At 38.4% G+C, this 8014-nt stretch overlaps 1 long non-coding RNA gene across 1 annotated transcript in view; it reads left to right on the top strand.

The window, feature by feature from the left end:
* Positions 1 to 6304, top strand: part of LOC120638937 — a 43353-nt gene extending 37049 nt beyond the window's left edge. Inside the window, exons 5-7 of the long non-coding RNA XR_005660995.1 lie at positions 1240 to 1392; positions 1530 to 1693; positions 6149 to 6304. This is a non-coding gene — a long non-coding RNA (uncharacterized LOC120638937). The remainder of the gene's footprint in view (positions 1 to 1239; positions 1393 to 1529; positions 1694 to 6148) is intronic.
* The last annotated feature ends 1710 nt before the right edge of the window (positions 6305 to 8014 follow it).

The following is an 8014-nucleotide window of genomic DNA, read 5'->3' on the forward strand; positions in this document are numbered from 1 at the left end:
TCCCTTCCCATCCCCACAGCACTGTACTCGTCCGCTCAACTGTATATATTTTCATTACCCTTTTTATTTTGTTAATGAATTGTACATCACCTTGATTCTATTTATTTGCCATTGTTTTTACGAGATGTTCTTCCCCTTGACGCTGTTTAGTGCCATTGTTCTTGTCTGTCCGTCTCCCCCGATTAGACTGTAAGCCCGTCAAACGGCAGGGACTGTCTCTATCTGTTGCCGACTTGTTCATCCCAAGCGCTTAGTACAGTGCTCTGCACATAGTAAGCGCTCAATAAATACTATTGAACCCATGACCTCTGACTCCGAAGCCCAGGCTCTTTCCACTGAGCCACGCTGCTTCAATGTTGATATTCATCACTCCATGGGATCTGTACTGCATCTTTGGGTTGTCTTGGGCTCTAGGTAGCATGCTACTTTGTGCTCTGCACACGCTAAGTACTTAATCAGTATGACTGAATGAATGGTATTGGGAGAGGAAGGGTGGGAGTAGTATTGAGCATGAGTTCTCCCAGAGCTATGGACCAAGACTAAAACATGTGACATTAAAAGAAAGATGTGGTAGACTATAAACTCTGATTAGGGAACATGCCTCCTAATTCTCTTGTATTGTACTCTCTCAAGAACTTAATACAGTGCTTCGCAGGTAATAAGTGTTCAATAAATATGATTTCATTAAATCATATTTGAGTGCTTACTATGTGTAGAGCACAGTACTAAGCACTTGATTGATTGTCAATAGACCATAGCCTCAGTGTGGTATTTTATAATAATGTTGGTATTTGTTAAGCGCTTACTATTTGCCGAGCACTGTTCTAAGCGCTGGGGTAGACATAGGGGAATCAGGTTGTCCCACGTGGGGCTCACAGTCTTAATCCCCATTTTACAGATGAGGGAACTGAGGCACAGAGAAGTTAAGTGACTTGCCCACAGTCACACAGCTGACAAGTGGCAGAGCTGGGATTCGAACTCATGAGCCCTGACTCCAAAGCCCGTGCTCTTTCCACTGATCCACATTTTATGTTAGAATCAGTTTTCTCTTGAAGGAAAATGAACCCTAAGTAAACCATTAATCAATCATATGAAGTGCTGCCTGTACCAAGTGCTCAATATACAAGTTGGTTGACAGGTTTCCTGCCCACAAGGAGATTAAAGCCTGGTCTAGATTAAAGTTAGATTTTTTTCCTGTATCTTCTCAGACAACTTTCAATCTTCTTCCACACTATTTAGGAGCTACTCCAGGAAGATGAACAGTGTCTCATGAATGTCTCCTCCTATTAAGCTGACCAAGGAGGGCTTAATGAAGCTACAATGTAGTTGGCAGTAAGGCTGATGGTTTGAAATCTGAAGGACTAGCACTAACTAAAAGATGCATCAGGTTTGGTAATGTGCATTTATTATTTTGTAAGGGTTAAATTTTAATTAGCAAGATGACACGGGCTGTGATCTAGATTTTTAGCTCTATCACTTTTCTGAATGTACAGTCAAGTTATTTTAAATACATTGTTTTCTAAACTTAGACTTGGACTATGTTGATAATGGCTCCCTCTACTGGGCAGAATCAATTGGTGATATTTACCTTGAGTGACCTAAGATCTCAGAACACTGAGGATTAAAAGGTGTTCAGCATGTTCAAGTATTTTCTTTGGCCTGGTTGAGCAGTACACCACCACAGATAAATTAGGTAAGTAGACATAATTCATCTAAGGATCATTTCGAACATTTTAAAATTATTTTCTCCTCCATTTAAAGTCTATTTTCATTGATATATTCCTCACAAAAGCCTAAATTGAAAGTAGTCCTTAAAGTTGGTGCGCGCGCACACACACACACACACTATTGATAAGAACTGTTGTAGAGGGAGATTATGCTTTATGAACTGGTTTTCTTAGCTGTATAAATCTCTCTTGAGGGAAATAAAATTTCAGTTCAATCCAGAATAGGCTCTGGCTAATAGCAGACATACCATACTTCTCCATCCAGAAACAAATTAAGAATATAAAAACGAGGATGAAAACCAAAGATGAGACACCTTTTTACCTGATTCCTCTTTATTTTACTTTCTCATTCTTCACTTTCCTTAGCTAGTCTTTATCTGATTTGCTCTATGATCAAGACTTTTCCTTTTTTCAGTGATTTGCACAAATCAAAGGTTTGGCAAGTCTGAGCTTTTTGCTTTACTTGACTCTTACATATCAGATTCTTCTGTGCTGAAAAAAGCACAACCATGTTGAATTATTGTCCCTGTGCAATTCTCAGTTATTTGGTAGATTGCCTCTTGAGTGTCAAATTAGAGCTCATTCAACTAGAACCATTTCAGTGATGCCTCAAAGTTTGTAGGACCAGGTTCTTGCAATACCATGACATTTCCTCCCCCCTTTCCCCCCCCAAAATTCCAACATTCAAACTAGTGAATGCAGTGATTTGGAGGGGGTTTTTTTTTCTCCTGTCTGAATTGATATTTCTTCACTCTCAAAACATATTTTTTTTCCTCTTTTCTATGTTTTTCTTTCTGAAGGACACCTCACTTGGGTTATGTCTAATTCCAGCAACAAGGCAGTTTGCAAGCTTTTGTAAAATAATGTTATTCTTCTGATAATGCTGTGTATGTGGTCTTCTGGATCTTCTCCGAGTGCTGCAGTATTACGTGTCTGGTCCTTATATTAAGATTCACTTTGTTTCATAAGATGACTTTGCTAATAGTGAAAGTGATTTTGCTGGCTAACAAATATCAACTTTTGGATATTCAACCCTGGTCTGCTTTATAATTTCTTCATTCATTAAATTGTAATAAGTGCTTACTATCACATTCTCTGCCCACAATAAGTCTATCAGAGGAGACAGACATTAGTACACATTAAATTACAGATATGGACCTAAGTGCTATGGGGCTGGGAGGGGGAATGAACAAAGGGAGCAAGTCAGGGCTGTACAGAAGGGAGTGGGAGAAAAGAAAGGGCGGCTTAGTTTGGGGGACTTTAAAGGAGAGAGGAGTGACAGATTTGAAGTGAGAACATTCCAGGCCAGGGGCAGGATGTGGGCAAGGGGTTAGCAGTGAGATAGATGAGGTTGAGGCCTAGTGAGAAGGTTAGCATGGGAGGAGGGAAGTGTGCCAGCTGCATTGTAGTAGGAGAGTAGAGGTGAGGTGGGGGCAAGGTGATTGAGCACTTTAAAGCCAATGGTGAGGCATTTTTGTTGGATGGGCAATATAGAGAAGCATAGCTTGAAAAATCACATTTTAAAAAATAAATCCTAATTACCATTTAAAAATGAGGTTTTCTCTCAAAGTGGATGAAATTGAAGACCTTGAAGCTAGGACTTCCTATATAGAGATTATAAACTTATTTTCATTTGTAGTGCCCCCTGAGTACTTGAAACTGTGAATTGTTTATCATAAATGATCCACAATAATTATAAAAGTGAAATGACACTTTAAAACTTAAATATGCTTTTTACTTGGCGTACAATTTTCTATGATAGAGGTATCCCCAATATTAGTCTTGAAAAATGAGTTCACTAGACAGCTGTTTGACATTCAATAACAAATGTATGCTGCTTCTCCCATCTGAAGTGGTTAATGGGATTTTCAAATCCACGCTAGAGGAATTCATGTTGAAAGTACAGTAGCACTTTGCTGCTGTAAAACGTTTGCTCATTTATACCATATGTGTTGGATTAGTGACATAGCAGTTTCATTTTTTTACCATCATGAATAGACAAATGAGGCTCTTCTAGGAAAACTAATCATTTAAAAGGGAGTCAGGAAGCCAGGGTTCTAATCCCAGGTCTCCGTTTGTTCACTGTGACAAATCACTTTTCTGGGCCTCTAGTTTTCTTATCTGTAAATGGGGAATTAAATACCTGTTCTCTTTTCCCTAAGATTATGAGCCCCATCTTGGACAGGGGTCAAAGAACAGTGTGGCTTAGATTTGAGTGGTGCAGTTTGAAAGAAATAGGGAGTATGCTTGTTTAAGACATGTCAAAGGCTTTTGTACATGTAAATAAATGACCCCATTGACTTAATTGTCAGGTAGAAAGACTCCCACTAGCAGTTTGCACATTTGGGTGGGTACACATGGATAAGAACCCAGGTGGACCAACTACTTATGTTGTATTTAGAAAGCACAAAGTCTCCTTACAATGATAGAACACAGTATTAACCTGCAGGCAACATCCTGTTTAAGTGTTTTGGTTGGGTAGATGGACTGAATGTTAACAAAACAACAATCATCTTTTTTTTAGAAAATCACATTTAAGTGCTTATTTTGGGCTAGCTTATTATGGGCCAGCTGCTGTAGTAAGCTCTGAGATAGTAACTAATTGGCTGGGCACAGCCCATGTTCCACTTGGCACTCATAGTATTAATTCCCAATTTACAGACGAAGGAACTGAGACATAAAGAAGTGGTGACTTTGCCAAGGTCACCCAGCAGACAAATGTTGTGGCCAGGATTATAACCCAGGTTCTCTGACTGCCAAGCTCTAATTCTTTCCACTAGAGTTATGTATTAATTGCTTTTGAGGTGGATACAGTAAGTTCCTTTTGGGCAGGGATGTCTTCTACCAATTCAGCTGTATGAATGTACATTACAGTACTGTGCACACAGTAAATGCTCAATACCATTTACTGACAGTCTAGTGTAACTTAAAAATACTCATTTTTCATTTTGAAAACCTAGGATGGTCTGGAGATGGTTCCCTCATCCTGACTTAATTTTTTCTAATTGGTCTTGCTTTTTTTTTAGTACTAATTACTTACAATGTGCCAGTCACTGTACTAAGCACTTGTACTAACCTTGTCTCATTTGCTCTCATTGGTTCTCTCTCTCTACCTGTACAGAGAGAGCATGAGGAAGAAACTGAGGACAGGTGATGAGTAGTTTGGTAGGTAATGAGAATAAGGCAGGGAGAATCACTCTGCGTCTCCCCTCTCTGCTTGACTGTAACATACTCTGCCTGTCTCCCCAATAGAGTCCTGTAAGTTCTTAGGGCTACATTTTTCTTCCATTTGATCCCAGAATGTCTGAACTATGTCTCTATGCACTCCTATGGGCCAGCCATGTTGGAGGTATTAACGTTTTACATATGGACTGTTAAGATTTTGTGACAAGGGCCACACTGATATTTAGTGTGATCTGACCTCTGGATGTTTTTGCTGAACTTGCTTTCATGCATCTAGAATGTACTTCTCTCCCATCTATTTGCTCAGCCTCACTTCCAGTTATTTTCTCTTCTAATGTTTCTCTAAATCAAAAGCTTCTTTAACTTCCTATTGCCATTCTATCAGTCTCCAGAAGTAGGTTTGCATACAATCGTTGCAGCATCTTCATTTCATACATTTAACTCTGTTCTTAGCACCTGCTTCCCTTGCTTTTTGTGGTCTTGAACTGTGTACTTTCCATTCTTAAGCCTAAATCTCTCTAGAGCATACATAGATGTTCCTTAATTGCTTTTTAACTTGGGCATTTAGAACATATGCACTTATGCAGCATGATGGATTAAATAATTAATGCTGATAATATTGATCACTACAAATTATGAGAAATCAAGCTAGCAGTGGGAGCATTCTGCCTCGACTGTCTAATACCAACAACTTCTCTGGTGACCACTTGGAATTTTGTGGGGATTCAAACTCAGAGGTGTAATATTTTGGTGGAGAAAAGATGCTGGGTGAGGGGATTTTTTTTTGTAATTGTCAATTGTAGTGGCCTTTTCACAGGACACTTCTAGAGATTAATAGCTTAATTTGTGTGTGTGTGTGTGTGTATAAGGTAAATTTTATAAAAATTGCAATGAAACTAAATGAACCCGATGAGCTGATGTTGAAGACAAAATTGTCTTGCCTTTGGGACTTGGTATTTTATTTAGATATTTCACATATATAAGGATGATAATGTCTGCCTTTTAGCCTTTTATTTTCAGTTATTGGAAGGATTAAGCTTGCCTCATGCTGTGTAATTGTTCAAAGGAGTCTTAGTGGTTTTCATACTTAGTTCTAGTAAATCTCAAAGGCTACTTGTCAAAGAGTTCAGGAGTTATATGAAATCTGCTCTTTTGATGGAGATTATAGTCCTTTCTGTTTGAAATGAATTTTTGAATTCAAGTAGTTTGGTACCTTGGTTCTACTTATTTCTTTGTAGGTATGAATTAATTTCAATGCAGAGGCTTCAGGAGGCATACTTTAAATACAGCTGCATCCTCTTCAAGGCTTTGTCTTCTGGGATAACAGATAATATTATAGAATGTGCTTACCTGAAGGGTTTGTATTGCCTGATGAAGAGCCCACCTTTTCTAGGAAACAGGTAACATTGTTTTCTAATGTTGTCACCTGTCATGGTTCAGGTTTCCTTCCCTGAAAGTGGGATAGAAGTTCCAAATGGAGGCTCTCTAACTAAAGCCTTCAAGACAATTGATTGAACTGTGAGTTGGCTACAGCACAGAAAATTATATTCCTATTCCAAACCATAGTGAAGGAAAATAATGCTACTTATTACAGAATGATAGAGAACAAAAAGTATTATAGCTACACAGGTTTTTCCCCTGATCAGACCTTAACTTTGTCAGGATACACTTCTCTAGAATCTGTTTAAATTTAGAATCTTTAATCACTGATTTATTATTTTTATATAATGTTGATAAAGCTAATTGCAAGATTGGTCACTTATTTATTGCTTATATAATAGAATCACCAAGTTCTTTTGCACTTCAAGGAACTTACATATACTGAGTATTTGTAGAACTAAGCCACATGTTTTCCATATACTGTTGTGGTGAATAATCAGTATCTGAATAACTATGGGATTTCATGGTATAGCTGTTATTTGTAATTATATTTCTACTGCAGAAATGAACATTACAGTTAATATTTCCCTTTAGATTGCAAGTTTGACTGTGAATTTTGAACACATTTCATTAGTTGGTCTAAGAACTTCTGATTTGAAATAGAAAAGCAGCGTGGCTCAGTGGAAAAAGGCCGGGCTTGGAAATCAGAGGTCATGGATTCTAATCCCGGCTCCATTTGTCAGCTTTGTGACTTTGGGCAAGTCACTTCTCTGGGCCTCAGTTACCTCATCTGGAAAATGGGGATGAAGACTGGGAGCCCCACGAGGGACAACCTTACCTTGTATCCCCCGCTCCCCAGTGCTTAGAATAGTGCTTTGCATATAGTAAGTGCTTAACAAATACCAACATTATTAAATCTATCAACCTGAGCTATGTAAAGACAGGTAATACCATCGAGGCTTTTCCTTTTGGAAAACCATTACATTTAACTTGACTTTACACTTGCTGGTCTGGTAAAACTGTGTTACTCTCTAAACAAAATACATCTGAAACAAGAGTTTCAGACATTTTTCTATTAGGCCCAATAAGTAGTTCACTAGGTCTTGGGGTGTGAGCCTGTTATATGCAAGGATTGTTTCTCTTCATTGCTATATTGTGGTACTTTTCAAGCACTTAGTATAGTGTGCTCTGCACACAGTAAGTGCTCAATAAATATGAATGAATGAATATATCTTCCTATTTGAATTCTTTTCAATTTTGCCTATTTAGCATTACAGTTAAATGTAAATTGACTCTATTGCCCACATTCAAAAATAAATATTTGACTTATGGATGACCATGAAATCAAATCAAATGCCTTGCTCATGTCTAGCACTCATGGCTACCTTTGTTTCATGGCTCAGTTGGCCTTATCAGGGGATGGAAAAATGGAAACCCATGTGCTGGGCTCAAGGAATATAAGGTTACAGGATAGCCTGAGGCCTGGTATAGTCACAGTGGAACTGGATAGATAACACTCCTCAACTTACCTGCAAGGTCCACTTAACAAAACTGCAAGGCCCCTGGGATACCCTTGTGATTTGAGAAGACAGAATGAGGGAGGCTGAGGAGAAAGTGAATGGTGCAAGAAATAAGGGGAGTTTTAAGGAGACTTAGTCACTAGCTAGTTGATAATGACAACAGCAACTAAGACTCTAGAGAAAATTGAGTACTGTCCATATACA

The sequence above is a fragment of the Ornithorhynchus anatinus genome, chromosome 17 (assembly GCF_004115215.2).
Source record: "Ornithorhynchus anatinus isolate Pmale09 chromosome 17, mOrnAna1.pri.v4, whole genome shotgun sequence".
NCBI classification, from domain to species: Eukaryota; Metazoa; Chordata; class Mammalia; order Monotremata; family Ornithorhynchidae; genus Ornithorhynchus; species Ornithorhynchus anatinus.